This window comes from Vulpes lagopus, chromosome 10 (assembly GCF_018345385.1).
Source record: "Vulpes lagopus strain Blue_001 chromosome 10, ASM1834538v1, whole genome shotgun sequence".
Taxonomy (NCBI): domain Eukaryota; kingdom Metazoa; phylum Chordata; class Mammalia; order Carnivora; family Canidae; genus Vulpes; species Vulpes lagopus.
In genome coordinates, this window is record NC_054833.1 from 116,572,337 (window position 1) to 116,596,555 (window position 24,219).

General features: G+C 34.7%; 1 pseudogene; it reads right to left on the reverse strand.

Annotated features, from left to right (window-relative positions):
• Nucleotides 1-22,577: 22,577 nt before the first annotated feature.
• Nucleotides 22,578-23,367, reverse strand: LOC121500601 (annotated as a pseudogene).
• Nucleotides 23,368-24,219: the final 852 nt, after the last annotated feature.

Genomic DNA, 24,219 nt, shown 5'->3' on the forward strand with positions numbered 1-24,219 from the left:
GAAACTGTACTTGTACTTATCTAATTCTATCTTCATATAATCTACACTCTGATAATTGAAAATCAAGCAACAAATGTAAGAATGAAGATTATTTAGGCCTAAGAGTTTAGAACAAATAACAATAAAACTGTAAATCACATTGCAGCTGGAGGCAGAGATAATTATAGCAGATATTGGATAGCTTTCTTTGCCTTTAGAAAAACTGGGCGGTGAAAGAGACTTGAAGGACAAAGTTGAGGGTGAGTCTTTGATAGCAAGTTTAGTTTAAACATTTGTGGATTTAATGATCCTGCCAAATCATTACAAATAATAGTAGTTCTTGTTGCTGAGATGTGAATTTGAAACACAGTGAATGTCAATGTGGAGAAAGGAGTCATGTGGTGAGGGTACAAGCTTGAATGAGTACCCCTTCTATAAGAAGCCTGTTGGTCTCATTTAATGCAATATTTTATTGAACTCAAATAATAAGGTCGTGAAACTGGTATTACTATCCATATTATACAGGTAATAAACGAGGAAATGATGTGCTATTGTGAATTTCATGAATTTAGACAATTACTGATATTCTTTGAAAATACCCTTTGTTAAAAAAAAAAAAGAAAGAAAATACTCTTTGTTAATGGTATCAAAAAGCACGTCAGAAATTACAAGTTTTATCTTCATCCTGGCAGTCTGATCCATTTGAATATAGTATCTTGGAAATAATTTGTTTTATCATCATAGAACTGATGACCAGTTCTCACTGAATTAGTAGCACTATCATGTATATTGTACAAATTTTTTTTACTAATCTTATTATAGATCTTTAACATTAAGAAATATTTAAATTAAATATCATTAAATATTTTGACTATGATTAGGATTATTTATAAGGCTTTCTTTCATTATTTAAATATTCAATTAATGCTAAACACTTGCTTTCTTAAAAATGCTCTGAAGCAAATACTTTTCTAATTTTGTCTTCTGGTTTTTAGGATATAAAGAGTCCATTTGGGAGATTTCCTTCCTGAAATTAATAACTGCTTTAGTACGGAAAGTAAGTCCAAAAGATCAAATGCATGTGCAGATAGAATTTGGCCCTTAAGACAGCTTGCCTAAATCCGGCTTTCAAAAATCTGAACATAATGATCTTGTACAAAATATTTTTAGTTGGCAATTTCCTCACCTAGTGCAGAGCATTTTTCTATACCTTAGGGTAAAACTGGCAGACTGTCATCCATCCTGTTTTTGCCTCCCAATGCAAATTGAAAACATAAAATTTAGTGAGGATGAATTAAATTAATGGTAGGAAAAACACAAAAGCCTGTTTTATACTGTGAGAGGCAAGTCTTTTTGCCATGGGTTAATTTATTTAATCTACTTTTTCTAGTCTGAAAGACATAGCCAACCTGCAGGTACCACACTCTTGGAGATAGCCCTAGCCAAAATATATACGGTTGGAAGGAGTAAATGCCTATCTTAGAGTTTGCGTTGTACTCTAATCCTATTATTGGGGATGGAGGAGGAAAAGGATGGTTTTCCAAAGAACAGGTGCACATAGTAAGCCAGCTAGAAGTAGAAATATCTTGTATAGTAATGTGTTAGTTTAATCAGTACTTTACCTCTCTAAATTTCAAGGCAGGAAGCTCCAACTTTATAGCACAGAGTATGCTTCATAAGTTAGTGTTGACATTATTCGTGACTCGTCTAACTGTATATGTTCCCAAATAGGGGATCCTAAAATCCACATCTCTTGTTTTTGGTGTGTCTTCCTAAAGCAAAAAGTCTGTACAAGGTAAGTCAAAATTCCTTTCACTGGGAAACATGTATGTTTTCCTTTGTAATGGGAATATTAAAGTTAACCTTTACATCTGTTCTACTTTCTAATTACACATGGAAACAACAAAAAAAGTGTAATTCACAACTGTACCATAAAACATAAGTTGTATATGATTTAAATTTGTATGCAGTCTACACTTTGTTCCAGGCAATATACATCTGTTATGTTATTCTCCTGTCTCAGACATAAATCAACAGGGAATGTCTTTCCCTGGGGAAGAATTTTCTGCTGCCTTAGCCTCTATGTAAACAAAACATGATTTTTCTCTACAAACAGAACTTTCATTTCATTCATTTTTTGAGCAAAGTTCAAATGACTATATTGGTCCTGTGAGTTTGCTTTGATTCCAAGGACTAGCCCCAAACTTAAAAAAAAAAAAAAAGTGCACTCAGACAGAAGTGGTCACTTTCATGAGAATTTTACAAACACCAAGTATATAGGAGGCTTTTTTTTTTTCAGAAATCTTTTTTTTTTTCTTAACTTTGTATTTAAGAAAGTTTAGAGTTGAGTTGACTTTATGTGACAATGTAAATTTTCAGATTATGACCCTCATTAAATAAGCCAAATTTCCAAGTCCATAGCCTCAAATCATACTAATGAATTCTATTTTCAGCCCAGTCAATTCATTTTCAACTGCCAGGAATCATTTTCTTGAATAAAGAAAATTTAGCCATAATATTTTAATTTGATTTGAAAATTAACTGTTTCAAATAAATTGCAAAATTTATAATGAATTTGTGTTGGGATAACATAAAATAACAGATAATCACATTCTTGTCTGTATAGTACGTATTTTGTAAATGTAAAATAACTGGATAAATTGAACTAAAAAAATATATGTCTGCCATTCATTTCATTTTCCCTGACTTCATTTTAATTTTTATCTCCTTGTGCCCTGAGTTCTTTTATAAAGATGGCTACATGACAAGTCTTTCTTCTTCCAAGATCACTCTTCCAATATATTTTCTATGGTGTTCTCTGAGATTTATCATCCTCAATTACAATTTTTGTGTGATTAACTTTATTTTTCTTTGTTATTCAGTTGGTTGCAAAATTATATCCAGTTCCTATGTTTTGGATTAAGTCATACCATAGATCCCTTCCCTATCTTTATTCTATAATTCTGGGAAATATTTTAGTCATCTTTGGGAAATATTTTTAGCCATCTTTAAGTTACACTGTATAATATTCTATTTGGTCTTACTCCAAACTTTTCTGCTTTCTCAGCATCAAACCCTATCTCTGTTACTCTTACTCTCTGTAACTGACTTTTCTTAGTGTATTTTTTTATTCAAATTCAATTAGCCAACAGATAGTATATCATTGGTTTCAGATATAGAGTTCAGAAATTCATCAGATGCATGTAACACCCAATGCTCATCATGTCACATCTGTTTTTACACTGAGGCCTTCGGGGAGGGGGGCGGGAAGAAAGAAAGAAAGTTAAAACCAAAATACTTCTAATCTCAGCATACCTGTTTTCTACTCCCCTGAGTTCAGAGGATTCTTTTAGTCTTATTTACCAGAGGTAACCTGCCTACTAAAGCTATAATTCTTTCCTTTAGTCATGTATGACTTTTCTTTTTTAAAATTTCTCTTCACTGTATCCTTCCAGTCCGCTGAAAATATGTTCAAGGGAACTTCATTCTAAAAACTAATACTAATAAAAAAATAAGAGTATCTAACCTCAAACTGTGTACCTGTAAAGGTTGAAAGACTGACCTCTCCACTGCTGTAATTATTGGAAAAGTTAGTGCACATTTACTGTTTCTATTGTAATTCTACCTAAACCTTATTCTTTTGCAGATCGGCTTGATTCTCATCACTCATTCATAACTGCTCTTATAAATATAGTCAAATCATTATTCTTAAGCTAATACTAATTGAAGGCTTTCTATGCCAGATATAACCTAAAACCTTTACGTAGATTACTTAATTCATCCTAATGACAGATAAGAAACTGGAAGTGTAGAAAACTTAGAAAATCACTGAAGGGCACAACAGATCTACCAAGTGGCAGAACTTGGGTTTGAACCCAGGTTTTCTAATTCCAAAGCCTACATACTAACTGACCTTTTCCTATTAGAAACCAAGTTTCAAACAAACAGGTTATTAGAATTATTTTAGCTGAGATCTTGAATTTTCTTTATCATTCATCAATATTGACTGCCACATTATTAATTCATCTTTCTCATTCTTTGGCATGTGATACTTCAATTTGTCAGTTCTCTTCTTAATTTCCTACCTGCTTCTTTCAGTGTCTCTACTGCTGAATTTTATCCCCTTTTCACTCCACCAATACAGATGTTACCAAATGGATATCTCCATGACCCCCTGCTCTCCCAGCTCCATCTACACTGTTATATCTTTTCAACTATCACCTCTATGGAGCTAACTCCCAATTTTATAAACTCTGACGTGAGCTTTGTCCTGAGATACAACTTTCATTTTCAGTTGATCTTAATCATTCTTTACTTGTTGAGTTTGAATATAATTAACTTTACATCAAAATAAAAAGGTAAGGTTAAATATTATTACCATGATGTCACACAGATATTATTTTTCTGGCCCCATACCCACCAGTACTGCTAATCCAATGAATATTGAGGAACTGGTCCAAAAAAAAAAGATGTATTGCTCAAGACTATATATATATATAGTGTATGTGACTATATATATATATATATATGGAAAAAGATATATATCCATATATATGGAAAGATATATATATATAAAGATATATTTTCCATAGATAGATAGATAGATAGATAGATAGATAGATAGATAGATAAAGAAGCCAATTTATTAAGCAGTAAAATAACTGGAATTTGTATGTGAAACACAGTTTTTTAAACTTTTGAGACAACATGCTATATTTGGGACATTTCTTAGATGATAAGGTTTCTATGACTGTTTTTATCAGCTTTGCCCTTGCCTTAAAACCAAATCCTGGATTTAACTCCCCTTTTTTTAGCTTCTCCAGTTAATTCTTTTACAGTGCTCACTTTTTTTCCCCTAGTCCAAGTCATGTTCAGTGAATAGGGTGTTATGCTGAAAAGTACAAAATTTGTACATTTGTTTTGGTCAGTTTGATGATCTTTGTAAGACCAATGGATCTGAGATCCTATGATTAGTTTTCAGATGGGTGGGAGATGTATGCCATCATAGAAATAGTGGATATATGTTTCTTATATGATTTTTCTTGGCCTCACAACTATTCCATGTGACATATGCTGCACTACTTTTAGAAATTCACCAAGGAGTTTTATTAAGAATCTGAAACAAGGGGATCCCTGGGTGGCTCAATGGTTTAGCACTTGCCTTTGGCCCAGGGCGCAATCCTGGATCCCTGGATCGAGTCCCACGTCAGGCTTCTGGCATGGAGCCTGCCTCTCCCTCTGCCTGTGTCTCTGCCTCTCTCTCTCCCTATGTCTATCATAAATAAATAAAATCTTTAAAAAAAAAAAAAGAATCTGAAACTATCTATTGTTCCTCTAGCTGCTAGTGGATTTGGTACTACAGGGAGTGAAAGGAAATCACAGGATAAAAAAAATCAAAACAAAACAAAGCACTCTTCTTTCTTAGGGTTTCTGCAAGTTGATGATGGCCAGAAAAATTTTCTGGATAGGGCTACCAATGCCTTGTGGTATGACACTATTAGGCATACATTAAAAACTGCACCTTCAGAAATACCATCTTGGCTGAGAAAAAAAAAAATCAGAAGGATGTTGACAGTTCAAAGGTAGTGAATGAGGGGTGCCTGGATGGGTCAGTTGTTTGAGTGTCAAATTGTTGATTTCAGCTTCAGGTCTTGATCTCAGGGTCAAGAGTTCAAGCCCTATGTTGGGCTCCACACTGGGCATGGAGCCTACTTAAATAACACCAATACAACTACAACAACAAATACAGGGAGTGGATGATTACTATGTAATGAGCTAACGTCAAATGGGTAGTAGATGAGGCCTTATATTCAAGGAGAGAAAGCCAACATATTTAACTTGGATAATTTGTGAGCTAATGTGTAAATACCTTCAATGCATTTTTAATGTTTTTGTTGCTATCCATAATATGGGGTCACAGATTCCTTTAATAGAATTAAAACATTTTAGATTTCTTTATAACTTTTAATCTGAAATTGGAGGATACTGAATATAGATATGGAGGATTTTGAGCATCAATGAATTGAAATAGTATATAAACTAGGAGCTCTGAATGAGCTTTTCTGTTATAAATGAAACCTGAATTATTTAAATAGAGTATCCGTTGCTGAAGTGAATGGGTGACAAGAGTTGTAATGTACTATTGTGAGTAGACTACCTTGTATCATTTAGATGATGGGAAAGCTATGGAATGGCATGAATCTGAAATTAAGTTCACTGTGGCAGGAATTCAAGTGTTCTTAGAAGTTGGAGGTTTTTCAGCAATCTCTTATACTTCCCATCTGTCCCTGTTCTAGGCCCATGGGTCTTTCATTTTTATATACTTAAGGTTACTATTTCCGTTGAATGGCCATCAGAATTCCATAGGGTTATGTTATGAATGGGGTATGGTAGATTATTAGATAAAAATAAGGATAAACCAGTATAATATTAGTGTAGCTCTCTGCTGAATCCATCAAAAGGCCTTTATGATGAAATAGGACCATCTGACCTCTGAGCCTCCTAGGACTCTGGAGAACTCTTCAGTTCCAGTCAACAACATCTGCACATCTGGCTGATGCTTCAGCTAATTTTTGTGGGGGCTGAAAAATGATTAATTGTGTAGATCAGACATTTTTTAGAGTTAAACAAACTTTTTGTCCCTTTCGTAAGATGTCTTACAATATATATGGGAGTCTACGTGTTGGTTTGGATTTCCTGGCTTTAGAAGTCAAAATTGTGATCAAGGAGGCTGACCTACACTGGCACAGTCTGAGTTTCTGGGCCACTCTCAGCTACTATAAGTAGGTTGTGGTGCTCAGAAATAGCCATTATTTTTGGAACTACTCCACTAGAAGAAAATCTTCATGCACTGAAGACATCTTATTCTCTCTCATAGTTACCAAAGTTGTTCTCTGATCTTGCAGTTTTCTTTCTTCCGGAAATTTGTTAGGTTTGCATTTCTCTGTGTTCTTAAGTAGAAAATGGCTGTCTGATTTGCTTTAATAAATGGAATATGAACAGAAGGGAGACATTTTACTTCTTTGTTGAAGCCATTAATAACCAGTGATCAATTTGCCAAATTATCTTCCTTCCGCATGAAGAAGGGTCTGTGTTCTTGAACCTTTTTAATTAATGCAGTTTACAGATCAACACCATAAACATTTTCTGTGAACTTTCTAAAATGCAGAATGTCAGGCACCTCCCCAGAGGTGAATAAATGTATACATTTTAACAAGTGATTTGTATGCACATTAAAGTGTGAGAAGTGTTGTTATGAAAGCTCTGCCAGCCAGTGTCTCTGAGTGAAGACAATTTTAAAAGAGCTGCCAGCTAATCCACTGTGGACCTGTAATATGAGTGGAAATAATCTTTAGTTGTCTTAAGCCACATAGATAGGGTATTGTTTTTTATTGCAGCATAATCTAGCTTATTATAATTGAGATGAACATCAAAAACCCCACTGCTTTTAATAACATAGGATAAGTGATCCCACATACCTACTAAAAATGTGATATCTCAACCTGAAATATGAAATACCAGAATAATTAAGCCCTTCCTGAATGTGCAATATCATGTATTGTATGAATTGTTTTAAAAATCTTGAAATTACAGCCTTTCCCAATTATACACAAATAATGACTTTTACTTTATTTTATACTTTTTTGTTGTTGTGAAAATGTATATATAACCTAAAATATATCAACCTAACCATTTTCATGTGTACAGTTCAGTGGTATTAAATCAATTCATAATGTGCTACCATCACCACCATCCATCTTTAGAACTCTTCATATCTGACTTTTAAGTAGAAGTAGTTTCTTTTCTTTTTTCTTTTTTCTTTTTTTTAAATTTAAATTTTAATTTTTTTTTTTAGAGAGAGAGTGTGAGCTCTTAGAAGGCTTCAGGGACAGGAAGGGGCAGAGGAAGAGGGAGAAGAAAAAGCATCCCAAGCTGAGCTTGGACCCTGACTGGGTACCCTGAGATAATGACCTGAGCTGAAATCAAAAGTGGGATGCTTAACCTATGAGCCATGCAGGCACCCCAAGCTTGTTTCCTTCTATTCCTTACTTTATTGAGTTTTGTTTTTGTTTTTTGTTTTTGTTTCTTGTCATGGAAAGATCCTGAATTTTGTCATGTGCTTTCACTTTTTCTACATCAATTGAATCATCATTTTTTTTCATTTATTTTGTACATTGACCAATTTTTATATATGTAACCATCCTTGTATTTCACAAATATGTCCTTTATCAAATTTGGGAGGGTTTCAGACATCATTTCTTCAAATATTATCTGTGCCCTTTTCTCTGTCTCTTCTCATCCTGAGAATTTCATAATATATATGTTGACTGCTTGATGGTGTTCCATAAATACCTAAGGCTATTTATTTTCATCAATCACTTTTTCAGATTTTTTATTTATTTATGATAGTCACAGAGAGAGAGAGAGAGAGAGAGAGAGAGAGAGAGAGGCAGAGACATAGGCAGAGGGAGAAGCAGGCTCCATGCACCGGGAGCCCGATGTGGGACTCGATCCCGAGTCTCCAGGATCGCGCCCTGCGCCAAAAGCAGGCGCTAAACAGCTGCGCCACCCAGGGATCCTTTTTTTGTAGATTTTTAAATGTGATGATTCACATTATCCTATCTCCAAGTGTACTTATTATTTACCCTGCCTGCTCAAATCAGCCTTTGCTTTCCTTTAGTAAATTTTTGTTGTTATTATTATTATTACGGATTTTTTAAAGATTGTATTTATTTGATAGAGAGAGACAGAGCATAAGCAGAAGGACAGGCAGAGGGAGATGGAGAAGCAAACTCCCTGCTAAGCAAAGAGCCAGACATGGGGCTCAATCCCAGGACCCTGAGATCATGATCTGAGCCTTAAGCAGACACTTGACTAAGCCACCCAGATGCTCCCTGTTAGTAAATTTTTTTAATTTCATTTGTACTTTTCAGCTTCAGAATTAAGTTTTGGTATCTTTTTAAGTTTTCTATCTTCTAAATTGATATTTCCATTTTTTTCATACATCATTTTAACTTTTCCATACCATCACTTTCTTTGCACAGTTTTAAGACAGTTGTTTTAAAGTCCTTGTCTAGTAGATCCATCATTATGTCTTTTTCAGGGCAAGTTTTGTTGATTTATTTTTTTCCTTCAAATGTGCCATATGCCATATTCCTATTTCTCTGTATGCCTTGATTTTGTTGTGGCTGTTGTTGAAAACTGAGTATTTGAACCTAATGATGTGGTGACTATGGTAATCATTTCTCTCCCTCACCCAGCCTCTGCTTTTTTTTCATTTTGTTTATTGTTTTTATTTATTTTTGGAGGAGGCATTATTGTTGACTCTTTCGGGGGTGAGGATCAGCCTGAGAGGTAAACGTAAGGTCTGCTCAAGTTTTGAGTCCATGCCTTTCTCTGGGCATATGTGCTGACTTTAAAATTTTTCTTCATGTATACAGTGGCTTTTGAATGTTCTAATCTTTAATGTCTGGCTCCCATGAGGCAAAAAAAGAGAAAAAATGAAGAATAGTAAGAGCATCAGCTTTTAAGTCTCTCAGTTATCCCTTCAGTCAGAGGGGGGAGGCTTGCAACAGTGGTGGGAAGCACAGCAATAATACCTGCCTGCCTCTTTTGCCTGCACTCTGGAGATCACAAGCAATCAGTGATCAGAGCAAAGATCCCTGATATTTGGAGGAAGGACGGGGTTCTTTTTGCTCACCTTGGCTCTTAACAGTTGATGCAAGCAGCTTCAGAAATGCATGCCATGGTTGCCTGACCCGGAGAAAGGAGGTGGGAGCTAACGTTGATGAAATTAATCACAATTTACACCTAAGCCTTCCCTGAGAGTTTCAAGGATTCAGTAGACTCCAGAGTATCAACATAATCATATCGTATAGATTCTGCCAATTTAATAGCTTCATGGATGAAGAGACAGACTTCTAGTGCCTCCTACTCCACCATCTTCCCCTGTATTTCTTTTACCTCTGCTTTTATAGTTGATATACAAAGAACTGCACATGTTGACGATGTACAATTCTCGAGTTTGGACATATGCAAATGCCTGTGATACCATCCCTGTAATTAAGGTAATCATCCATATGCAACACCTTCCAGAGTTTCTTTGTGTCCCCTTTCTGTGTGTGCTGAAGATACTTATCATGGAACATATTCTCTTAACAGATTTTGAAGTGTGCAATACCGTGTTGGTAAGCACTGGCACTATGTTGCATAGCAGATGTCTAGAACTTACTCATCTAATGTAACTGAAACTTTATACCCATCAAATAATTGACTCTTACTTGTTAATTAATAGAAGTGATATAAGAAGGCATGGCTTCTTCAAATCAATATCGACTGTTCTAGAATTTGGATTTCCTCAGAGAATTCATTTAAAAATAATCATTGCTTTTTCTTAAATTCAGAGGGAATTTGCCAGCAGGTTCCTTTGCCACAAAGAGTAACAGCCTTGAATATTGTTTTTTGAGGCTTTTATTTATTTATTTATTTGAGAGAGAGAGAGTGAGCTTGCACATGTAAAAGTGTGGGAGGGGCAGGCAGGGGGACCAGCCAAACTCCACTCTGAGTGTAGAGCCCCACAAGAGACTCGGTCCCATGATCCTGAGATCATGACCTGAACCAAAACCAAGAGTTGGCTCCTTAACTGACTGAGCCACCAGACACTTGTTGGATAATTTCTTTTAAAACAATGGCTTTAGGGGTGCCTGGGTGGCTCAATCAGCTGATCATAAGCCTCTTGGTTTTGGCTCAGGCCATGATTTCAGGGTCATGACATCAAGCGTCATGTGGGGCTCCACATACTAACAACACAGCCTGCTTGCCCCTCTCCATCCTCCTTTGCTCTTCCCCCAGTTAATGTGCTCTCTTTCAAATAAATATAAATAAATAAATAAATAAATAAATAAATAAATAAATAACATCTTTAAAAACAACGACAACAAAATAATGGCTTTGTTATGGAGAGGGAGATGGAAAAGATGAAGTCTTGGTCTTTTCCCAACCACAGAGCAAAATTTTAATAAAGTATACTCCAAGGGAAAGGTGAGCCAGTCAAGGGAGGCAATGGCCCCAGAAACTCCAAGGTGTGTGTTTATATCGTTTTTTTGGGGGTGGGTCCCAATGTTTAAATCAACAAGCCTAGATTATATAATTAGCCAGCCATGCATCTCCTTTCCCAAGATGTATTAGAAATGACTGCAGGGGGTAGGAAATTGCTACGTTATTTCTTATTCTGGAGACATAGTTCAGATAAGGACAAGCCACTGCTTTCTGCACAAGTGTAACAAGCACAACAAACTTAACTCTGGCCTGCCAGGATCTTGTAACCACAGACTAACTGCTGAATGGGTGGAATGGGGTGCCCTGGGTGGTCCTTGGTTGGGGCTCTCAGTCAATATGTTGAGGTCCATCCTCCTGTGGCTATGCCTAGCTTCCTGCCAAATGATTTAACAATTTTCAAAGGAGAGTCAGATTACTAACAATAGTAATCCTGTGAGGCAAATCATATGCTAATCAGCTATGTCATTATTTTCATGACTCTTTTAAGGGACACTTATTCAAAAGAACTATTTTACTTTCCATTCCAAACTTAAAAAAAAAAAATCCTTGATAGAAGTTAAAGAAAGCAAAATAAGAACTTTCCTGAAGATTTATGAGAATACGCATATAAAATTGGATCTATAAATGATGGATACATGTTTCTAAAAATTAGTAAGTAGACCTCATTTGGAAACAAGAGGAGTTTAAATCATGGGTTTGAATGAGATCACTTAGAAAATATGAAGGAGGAGGAAACTAATGTTATCAGGAACCATAATTCTAGTAGAAATAGTTCCTTTGGGTAATTAAGAGAGAAAGTTTAATAAAAGAAAATTAGGAGATTTTATTAATGCATGATGTCCATCACACCAGGGAAGTTGGGCAATGTCCTAATCCAGACTAAAATAAGAGTGGGATACAGTCACAAATTATGGTCCATTCACTCTCATTGCTGTATGCTAATGTACCATCAATTAAGAGGGGAAGTCAGAGCAGAAACCTTCACTGATTTATCCTTCATGACATACTGTGCAATGTATTGCATGGCATAGAATGTTACTCCAAAATGAAAAGCTTTAAGTTCAACATTGTATACTTGATTAAGTAAAATAAATTTTACCTATCTGGGGAAATATTTTCTTGTCAGAAATCTATAAAAATATAATAAACATTCTAAGTTAAGTAGTGGAATGACAAGAGGAACAATATTAAAATGTTTCTATACACAAATTCTATGCCATACAATTCTATTGCTCCATGAGAAGTTGAAACCAAATATCTTTGCAGGACTCAAAGAGAAGATTCAAATATGCCTAACCACCAAATTAATCCCAATTCAATCATATTTTACCTTGCTTGTAATTGATGTTAGGCCTCTGTAATATCAGGACTCCACAATTTTAACCAGTTAACACACATATGACAACTCAGAAAACCTGGACAGTGCTCTGGAGAGTGTGATAGAACCTGAACAGACAACTCACAAAGGAACTGAGAATACATATTCAAGAAATAAGAACTAAACCTATGAGTTAAATTAAGAACTGTGTCATAGAAGCCGTTGGAGTGGGATTTCTGATAATATTGAAGTTCCAGCAATGAAACATATTAGTTCTGTGGCTTTACACAAATCACTTATTCTCCTGAAAGCTTTAGCATCCTCATCTATAAAACTTTGATCTAATGAGCACCTTATTCTGAGGATTAAACAGATAATACTCATGAGAAATCTGATATATAAAAGACATTAATGTTAGCTATCTATCTCCTTCTGAGAAAGTTACCCTTAGCAACTTAAATTCAGTAATATAATGTGAAGACACTGAATATAATGTGCATGTGGGTGTCTGTATATGAACAGAATCATTTTCTCACCCATCAGGACAAAAATGCTATCTGCAATTTATCAAAAGGTTTTCATTCCAATATATGATTTAATATTTACAGTTAGGTTAGACACTACTCCTAAAGATACTACTTTGGTTTGATTTAAATCTATACAGATTCAGGACTATGAAACAATACATACCTAATGGATTAAGCAATTTTGAGACCAAAGGTGTGAAATCTTTTTAAATAATTTACCATGACTTGTCAACCAACTATAAAAGGCAGAGCTCAAAAAACTCCTAATTTTCTTTGAACAACAGGAGAAAATTCTCTTTCTTGAAAGCAGTTTCTTGGCACATGGGAACATTTAAATGGTAAGAAGCTTGATGTTTTCTTTATTTGAATTTATTAAGTTTTTATTTTAATTCCAGCATAGTTAACATAGATGTTATATTAATTTAAGATTACAATATAATGATTCAACATCTAGTGCTCATCACAATCTTCCTTAATCCCCATCACCTATTTCACCCATACCCCCACCCACCTCCCTTATGGTGACCATCACTTAGTTGTCTATAATTAAAAGTTTGTTTCTTGATTTGTCTGCCTTCTTTTCTTTCCTTATTTGTTTTGTTTCTTAAATTCCAAGCATGAGTGAAATCATATAGTATTCATCTTTTTCTGACTTATTTTGCTTAGTATTATACTCTCTAGGTTTGATGTTTCTGAAAGGCTCTCAAATATATTCAATATCATATTTTTCAAATGGAGTTGGAAATAAATCAGTTTATGGATCTCATGAATGAACAATCTAGTTCACCTCAGCTTGTGTGCAATTAATTTTTTAAACATTGGTTATTTGAAATATTTCTTATTTTCTTCTTTCAGTGATATTTATGGATGAATAACAGTCCCTCCCTCTAAGGGAGGGCATCATGCCTTGTGCCTTCCTCTACCGACTGGCAGTTCTGTTATACCACTGATGTAACAAAAGGGTGACTCAAAATACCATCTGGCAATCTGGAGGAATTCACCTTGTTCAACACAAATTTTATCTGCAAATCAGTTAATTCACCAGTATGTTTCTGCAATGTCCCTTGTCTATCTAAGCAACCTCAGGCCAGTGAAATCTTCCTTGAGATTGAAGGTGAGACAGTATTATTGGTGAGTCATGATAAAAGCTTGAAAACACTGAAAAATAGTTTTAGCAACTCATATTAATAACCATGCTGTGCATTGACATTGAAAAGGAGGTTGCTGCTTATCAGCTACTTTGTTTTAAATAGTGTTTTTAATGACACGGACCTCTCTTTTCTCAAAACTATATATTTTTACTGTATTGCTAAAAATTATAGTAGATGACACAAAAGTGTGGTTTTTTAAAAATCTACTTAATCTTTTTTTCTATCTCTAAATCCATATTTTTGCTGTAAGAAGTAACACTGCACTGGATCATTGAAATGATAATGTATTCTGTTAAAATGGGAGGCAAAATTATAGAGTGGGCTAGGCAAAATTCTTTGTAAGTATGAGGAAATCTATTAACTACCTGCAGGGTAACTATACACTCAACATTTATCACTAAAGTCTAGCACAAAACAAATAAACACACAAGAGGAAAACTCTCAAATCTCAAATAGAACATAGATGAAATGCTAGTCAGAAAATAGAATTTGCAAATATCACACAAAATTACCTGAAGAAAGAAATGGCACAGAATGCCATGTTAGGTGTTTTTTTGTTTTTTTGTTTTGTTTTGTTTTGTTTTGGGTTTTTTGTTTGTTTGTTTTGTTTTTTAGAAAGCAGTAAGGGTTTTTTTTTTTTTTTTTTTTTTAAGATTTTATTTATTTATTCATGAGAGACACAGGGAGAGAGAGAGAGGCAGAGACACAGGCAGAGGGCAGGCTCCATGCAGGGAGGCTGACATGGGACTCCATTCCTGGTCTCCAAGATCCGGCCCTAGGCTGAAGGTGGCGCTAAACCGCTGAGCCACCCGGGCTGCCCCCATGTTAGTTTTTATGTGCCTTTCTTAGGACATTTCCTATCATGGAAGGGAAAGTTGATACCCCCAATCACTCTCTCTCCAAAGGAAATTTTGGTTTGCAGTATTCATTTTATTTGGATGTTAAGAGTTTTGGGATCTGAAGCTTTTATACCTAGAAAACACTATTATCTGCCTTCACCTGTGCACTGACTTCGTCTATTCCATGTGGTTTATTTTCCTTCAGAATTGCTGCTGATCTTTCTTCTTAACACACTTGACACCACCTTGGTTTTCTGCCATTGCCATCATTATTGCTGATGGTGCACCTGCACCTGGTAGGGTTTTAGATACTTGGAAATACTCCAGCCCTTTCATCCCCAAACTGTTTTTGTGTAAAATGTCCTGTCTCTGAAGCCTTGCTTAAAGTATGCATGAAATCATCTCTGCTTTCACAAGTTCCAGACATTAATTGGGTGACTAAGTGTAGGGCCCTTCTTTGTCATAAAGTGTGTATTACCTAATACATAGTACCTAATACATAGCACTTAATACATAGAAGAAGCTGCCCCTTCCCTTAAATCACAATAGATTGGAATGACACATAAAATATTATATGAATACTATATGATTCACTTTATGTCAGAAGAATGAACAGAGGAATGGCCACTAATCTACATTCAGCAAAGGTTTTTTGAAAAGATGGCTGAATTGAATTTTAAAGAATAAGTATTTTTTTTGGCAAAAGAAGAGTGGTGGGTATGTATGTTGTATGGGGGTGCAAATGTCCCTGGTTATATGTCTAGACAGAAAGGAAACCTTTGCAAAGGTGCACATGTGTAAGGTACTATGGTATTTTTTGTACTACTGAAATACTGTACATAGTTTAGCCTAGAGTGGAAAAGACAATATTGAATGAAGAGGTATATCTAGAAAGAAGGGAATTAAAGCAGACCGACATAATACGAATTTGCTTGAAGAATGAGCTAGGGAACAGGTTATGATGTCTTGTGCTCTTTTTGGCTGTCTTGACCCAGTGACTCTGAAATCATCCACTAGTACTTCTATTGCCACTCTCACTAGTACCATTGTGGAAGTCTCAGTATGCACCAGGTTTTGTGCTAGATGTTTTACACTCATTAAGTCCCTAAATATATCAACTCTATGTGGTTTATTATTATTTTAAAATTCCATTTAGGTTATATTAAATTTAGAAGTTAAGTAACTTGCCCAACTTGTGCAGCCAGTATGCCGCTGCATTTGTCCTTTTTTCCCAGACTGCCATGTTGTATCTGATACCTGTGTTCTATTTCTCTTAGGGTAGATCCATAATATGTTTGTATTCTGAAGTGCTAAAACTTGAACCTTCCTTTAAACAAACAAACAAAAAATGATCCAGTGCTAATTATTTTCTGAAAGCTGGTTAAAAAAGAATTCAGTCCTGTTTAACTTACTTTCCTACATTCCCTAAAGACTTTGCCATTATGGTTTCGTTTTGTTTTTTCTTTCTCAAACATCTTACTTAGTTCAAATGCCTCCGACACACATGCTTAGCAGATGATATTGCCACAGACTTAATTGTAAAACATAGAAGCCATTATTTGGGAATTCCCTCATTTCTCTAATAGCAACTCTAGAACTTATAGCCATATGCTCCAGGCTTTACTTTTTCCCTTGACTTATAAGAAGAAAGGGTTCCTCTTCTTAGCAGAGGCCAATTCCTTTACATTTGCTGAGTACCCCATGCTCTCTGATTCTAATAAATCCATACCTTCAGTTTTGCTCATTTTTCCTACATCTTCAAGATATCTCTTACAATTGCATCATTTGAATTTTCTCGGTTTCCCATTTACAAGCTTCTCTTCATTCTATATTTCTTTTCTTTACTGCCCTATTTTTTCAGAGTTTCCTGCTAACTCTCATAGCATTTTTTACTGACATTTTAAAAATATACATAGAGAGTCTTCAGTCTTCATCTATAATACCTATTCATTCTTTGTGTGTAGAGTGTGTTGAAGGAGGGCAGGGGTTAAGGTAACACTGATTTATTAAGATTGACTAGTTAAAATGAAGATTGGAATTAGATAATGTACTACTCCTCAACCTCACATTTGGAAAAGGTAAAATGCCCCCACTTCACACTTACTTGAATGTCTCACTCACCATTATCATGACCAGAACAATATGGTAAGAGTCAAGAAGCAGTTGGCAAGGTGTAGAAGCATTAGTTGGCCTATTGATGCATCATCAGCTTTGGAATCATTATATCTTTAAGGTCTAGATGCTGGTCTGTATAGTTCTTGGTTATCAGCAAGAAATTATTTCATTTAAATCAAACTGTGATTTTTGGCTTAGCTTAGCAAACAAATGGCACTCCATGAGCTGGTTGAACCTTGAAACTACATGGTCCCATACTGTGAATGCTTAAAGGTACTTGTGGTTCTCTACTTGTCCCCAGAGCAGTAACTCTGTTATTCTCATCTGTTCTCTGATTTCCTGGGCAGTTGCATCCAGAGTGCCCTCAGATGTCCCTTCATATGATCCAATACAGCACTTCCATATCCTTTTGACAGTGTATTTAGCATAAGTTATCATGTACTAATGGTAGAAGTTAAAGAGCTTACTAATCTGCCTAGTCTTGGGTTTGGGTTCTATCATTATCTTCCAAACAATATCTCATAGATTAAGCCTTGCCCTTCTTGAAAACGTTGTCCAAAAGAAAGTTTCACACATCATATGCCATCACAGAACTAAGTCCTTAGCCCTACAAGGTTTTGCAGAGCCTAGTTCTCCTTTTTTTCAACCTCAGATGATTATTCCACTCCCATGCTTCTGGTCTTCCATGGACTACCCAAATCTTATACTCTTTCCCAGGAAGGGACATCATACTGATATTTCCTATATTTGAAATTATCGTTTCATTATCCTTGTGCCACCCAAGGGATGACTATATCTTAATAATTCACTGAGTGCTAAGCCAAATATTCAAATTCACAGAAGCCATTCTCTAAACTACAAATCTAAATTTGGAGACCCTGTTATTTTCTCTTGACATGCTGTCCTTTTCTTTATAACCTTACCAATTTTTCAAGCCCCTTGTTGGTCATTGAATTTTCAGCAAGTAGCACATAATCAGCACATAGTTATATCAGCACACAAAGGGTCCTCAGTATTTTTAATGAAAAGATAAATGACTAATGTATGAATGAATATTGAGTTTTTTATTTTTCTACTGTTGTAGTAAACTGGGAGGAGGGAGCAATGTTTGGCACCCTTTTATTTATTTAAAACACTGAGCTATGCCCCTTTTCACTCATTTCCTACTATAATCCTGCCAGAAACTTTATAGAGGAATCAAGGTTATTAAACCAAAGATTTATATCAAGGAAACAAACTTGGACATTCACAAATTTACTCAAGTTCAGAGTGTCTGTTTACTTATCTATTTAAGTAAGTCTGTCTGATTCCAAATTCAATGATCTAAGAACATCTCCTTTTTATAAAGTATTCACACTTGAATTAAAAATACTTAATCTTGATGCTATAAGCATGATCTATTACAGAAAAAAATGATAAGTTTCTTTACCAAAATTTAAAAATTTCCACTCTCAAATTAAAATTTTCCATTCATGTTAAAAATATATGAGTTAGAAGAATAAATTTGCAAAACATATATCTCATAGAGGACTTATGTCTAGAATGTATAAAGAGCTCTTAAAATCAATAATAAGAAGGGACACCTGGTGGCTTTATTTTGTTGATTTGGTATACCATGTTTATTTGTGAACATTGAACCACTCTAGAATAAATCTCATTTGATCATAGTGAATTATCTTTTTAATGTATCGTTGAATGCTCTTTGCTAATATTTTGTTAAGGATTTTTGCATCTGTGTTTATCTGTAGTTCTCTCTCACACTCTCTTTTTTAAATATTGTTTTACTTATGTATATATTTATTTATTATTTTTTGTGGTGTATTTGTCTGGTTTTATAGTCAGGGTAATGCTGGCTTTGGAGAATTTGTTTGGAAACTTTTTTTTTTAATTATTTCTATTTTTTTGGAATAGTTTGAGGAGTATATGTATTAGCTCTTTAAATGTTTGGTAGAATTCACCTGTGAATCCATCTGGTCGAGGACTTTTGTTTTTTGGTCATTTTTTGGTTACTGATTCAATTTCATTACTAGTAATTGGTCTGTTCAGATTTTCCATTTCTCCCTAATTTAGGTATGTAGGGGTATATATTTTAAGGAATTTATTCATTTCTTCCAGATTGTCAAGTTTGTTGGCATATAATTTTTTGTGGTGTACTCTTACAATTCTTTGTATTTCTATGGTGTTAGTTGTTACTTCTCTTCTGTTTCTTATTTTGTTTATTGGATCTTTTTTTTCTTGATAAATTTAGCTAAGGGTTTATCAATTTTGTTTGTCTTTCCAAAGAACCAACTGAATTTAATTAATTGTTTTGCTGTGTGTGTGTGTGTGTGTGTTTGTGGTTTTGTTTTGTTTTGTTTTTGTCTCTATGTCATTTATTTTTGCTCTAATCTTTATTGTTTTCTTCCTTCTCCTCACTGTGGGCTTTGTTCTTCTTTCCTGTTTCCTTTCTATAATCTGATTCTAAAAATTTAATTTTTGACAAAATATTTAATTCTTCCAAATCAGAAATTTTTAAATTTCCTATTCAACCTATTTCCACTTTATGAAAAATATGCTAATAACCTAATTTGTACTTCATTTTCTCCTGAAAGTTGACATAGTAAGTAGTATATGTTAGAAATATAGACCTTGGTATACACAATTGTGAATACCAAAGTTGATGAGGCATTTTGTGTTTCTTTTCTCCATCTGTATTCCCTTCCTGTTTCTTTTTTTTTTTTCCCCTCTCTGTTACTTATGTTATATTTAAAATTTGTCTCCTGTGAAAATGTTTCTGGAGAACATAAGGTATGCTTTATCATCATGCTTACATGTTTAGGGAAGATACAGTGTCTTTCATTTACCTTAGACAGCTGAACAGTTAAATTCAGAGAACTTTTATCACTCCATCCCTCAATGTAGAAGGAATTAAGTCTCTATTTTCACATACTTTTAAACATGAAAGTTCCATATAAAGTGTGTGATCGACTTCATTTTTGCAATAGGAAAAGTATGACTCTGAAAGCAAAAATTAAAGTTGCTCAGCGTCACAGGTTATTATGGTCTGGATGTATTCCTTGCTAATTAAGAGCTCCTTCCAAATAGCAGTACTGTCTTTCAGAAAATAATGTAGAGATAAATCAAGGTGGGACTTGTCCAGAAGTAATTAGAGCTTAGGCTAATATCAACATAAAATCTAAGAAATCATGAATTCTGACACATGACAACGTTGTTATTAACATACTTCATTATTGCATGGCTGGAAGATATACTATGAGTCAAATTGTATCTGTGGGAGTAAATGATGTAATAGCACAAAGGAAAATACAGTGACTTCCTCAAGGAAAGTGTAGAGGAATAATTCATAGGAAGTGCCAAAATGTTTAGTGATGTCTACAAAATAAAAGAGCATTTTTCTCATTGGGCTCACAATCAGAAAAATAAATAAATAAATAAATTTTTAAAAAAGTGTTGTTTTTTTTTTTTTTTTTTATGATAGTCACACACAGAATGAGAGAGAGGCAGAGACAGAAGCAGGCTCCGTGCAGGAAGCCCGACGTGGGACTCGATCCTCGGTCTCCAGGATTGCACCCTGGGCCAAAGTCAGGCGCCAAGCCGCTGTGCCACCCAGGGATCCCCAAGTTTTTTTTTTTTTAATGCTAAAAGCTAGAGTGGAATAAAATTTCTATACCTTTATAGCTTAGGAAACATGAGAAAAAAGTAGCATATTCATATGGCAAATTCATCTACGAGACAAAACAAGTGGCTGACAGCTTTCTATGTAAAAAGTAGCATTGCATACTAAAAATGGAAAGATATTTAGAACATAGGAATACAAATTATGAAAATAATTATATATCAGGAGATTCTTTCCTATTTTAGTAGTAAAATACTGTATACTAAGAATTTCATCCATTCTTTGCATACTTGAAAACCTTGCTAGGTAGTACCTCACTCGGTTGTACAAAAATATCATTTTGGATAATTATTTGACCAGTTCACTATTCAAGTACCTTAAAAAGATGATTAAACTTTCCCTGACACAGGGAAAGTTTTCTGACCCTTTGGCATTAGAAATAGAGCTCCTGGATTAATGGTTTCATCTTGCTCCTTGAGTATTCTCGGTTGTGGGGCGGCGGGGGTGGGGGTGGGGGGAGTTGTGTTCTTCCTGAGTTGTGTTCCAGTTTATATCTGCTGAGGAATATTCTCATTCATGTGCATCTTACTGGCATCTGCTACTAAAATCTGCAACTAATCATTTTTGTCTTATTTCTCTTGACTTAGGACTTAGTGGTGTCCCTTTATGGCTGTTCAGCTGAGGTACAGAATACAAAATGATATTCTCTTAGACACAGGAACTGCATAAATAGATTCCAGTCTAACAGGTTTAGTTGTGTTGTCCACATGTAGAGTATTACTTTTGTCTTCTTGACTTAATGATATTTTTCTAAAGTAAAGGAATTCTAGGTATATTTGTATTAATATATGTGTATATGTGTGCATGTGTGGATATATATATATACTGCGATTATAATATCTACATATATGAAAGATATATCATATCAGATATATATGCATATATGTAAATTTATATATATGTAAATATTCACAAATCAGGGTGAATAATTTTTTTGTTTTTATTTTTTAAGTTTATTTTTGAATACTACCATATACACTATTAAGTTAATTCTGTTGCATATCTTCTTGCACTAATGCATTACATCACATCTGAAAAACATTTCATGTCTTAATTTTATCTAAATAGGGATGACTTTAAGCAATTTTTTTTTTCCAGGAAAATCTTCACAACATTGGCAAAGGCTTTAATGTACTAAATGCCCTACAGTATTAATGTTGTAATTATTGAAGACTTGTTTAGAGGTAATGAGCTAAAGTGTTGGCAGAATTTGTGATTATGAAAGCCTAATTGTTGGACATGAGATCCCCCTCACCACAGAAACACATATCAAAAAGCTTGATTCTCGTAAATCCCTCTTAGTAGGCCATCCAACAACATTTCCCTTTGGCTGACAATTTATGTGGGATTCAGCTGTATGTCCTGGATGCTCTGAGTCCTCATAATCATATTATGTCTGCTCTTGCTCATTTTGAAACTGGCAAACTCATACGTGGTGAATTGATTATTTAGTTGGCGGTTTCCTATTTTATTTCTGGAAAAGAAATTAGTTGAATAGACCTTCATAATAAAAAAATATACCTTCTTGAGTTTTAAGGTCAGGCTCTTTCAGTTATTTATGAGGAACTCTCTTAAAGAGATATTTAAATATATATATATTTAATCTTTAACGTCTTATGTCCCATATTCATATTAATTATAAATTCTGCTGTGAAGATTTTTTTTTAAAGTTTCCTTTTTTTAACCATCTATAACACTTCCATCCAGATCACTACAGCTTAAAACAGATCACTACCCTTTTGCAGCTATTTAGTAGCCAAGAGCAATGGATAAGATCCATACAGCAGTTCTGAAAAGTTCACACTGTCAGTTCAGAACATCTGCTTCACCAAGCAGGATTGCTGATTATTTAAAAAGAATGATAAGAAATTAAACATCACAAATATGTTTTTGTCACCATTAAATGTCTGAATTTTAAACAGATTCTTGGACTGGTGGTTCATATCCATCAGGTCATTCAACTTTAGCACCGGTCTCAGCCCCCGTAGCTTTTCCAGAACTACTACCTTCACCATGAAGCTCCATGAGTTTTCCCAATTCAAACTTGGGCTTCTTCAGCATTTTTACTTTTCTAACAAAGACATCATGGAGTGGATAAATAGACTGACAAGCTTTTTCTATATCTTTTCCGATGCCGTCTGGAATCAATTTATTGACCACTTCTTTCAAATCATTTGTCTGCCCCTCTCAGGTCATGATTTCCATCATCTTTTTCCGGATTTGGCAGACCTGTTGGTGCTGAGCATAAGAGGTCTTCCGAATCTGAATATTGCATTTTTTAGTAAAACCAACACAAAATAGAAGAAGCAAATAACCATCAGTAGTCTTTACATGAACATGAGCTTCAATCATGGTCTGCCATTTTTTGACCATGGAGCACATTTTGTCACGGGTAAGATCCATGGAAATTAGTCAGGCAGTTTTTGCCCTGCACACCCTCAGTGATTAGCTTGAAATTCCTAAATGTAACTTCATCATTCTGCAGATCAGCAAGGCTCACTTCAAAAACGCGACCCTTGAGACCATCAGATGCAATTTTGGTTCCTTGAGTTCTTGTGACTAGTGTTTTTCCAATATTTCTTATATTGAACATAGCTGGCGCTTTCACATCATTCCAATCTTTCTTAGAAAATGGATCAACCACTTTCTTCTTGGTTCCCTTTTTGCTGCCTTTCGTAAGGCACTTGTTCTTGCCAACTGCCATGACGCTGCTCTGGGAGCCAAAAGGGCTGCTGTGAAGATTTGAGAGCTAATTTAAAGTCTTTAAAATTGTAACAGAGTATCATACTCATCTGATATTTTAGATAGAAAATTTGTGCATAAATACCTATTTTATGGTCATTTTTAATATTTAGATTACTTCTCACAGCTCTCCAGACTGCATGTTACTATGATATCAAGCAAAATTAAAAGTAGACATTATTAAAGTGTAGTACTTTCTTCTTCCTTACATCTCAATCTTTATTTCTCTCAGGCTTTACCTAAGCCAATTTTTAAGAATATCTTCTTCCTACCAATAAGTCATTGCCAGAAGATATTTATGAAGATGTTAGACAGTAACAAGTCCAGGACTAATAGGAAGGTAAGTATATTCCCGATCTCACTGTATCACTGATGATTCTTGAAATATGGGAAGCATGTGTATGTTTGTGTGTGTAACTGTGTACTCATAAGTTGAGAAACACTGGAGTCACTGAATCCAACTTGTGGAGCCAAGCAAGGTTTATTAGTGGAAGTACCATTAGAGCTGAATGTTGAAGAGTCAGTAGGATGACAACAGAAATTTAAAATAATAATAATAATAATAATAATAATAATAATAATAATAATAATAATAGGTTGGGGAGGCCTGGGTGACTCAGTGGTTGAGCGTCTTTGGCTCAAATCCTGATCCTGGATTCCTGGAATCGAGTCCCATATCAGGGTCCTTGTTTGGAGCCTGCATCTCCTCACTCTGCCTGTGTTTCTGCCTGTCTTTCTGTGACTTTCATGAATAAATAAATAAAATCTTTAAAAAAAATTAGATTGGAGTAAGATGGAAATAACCTTTATATTT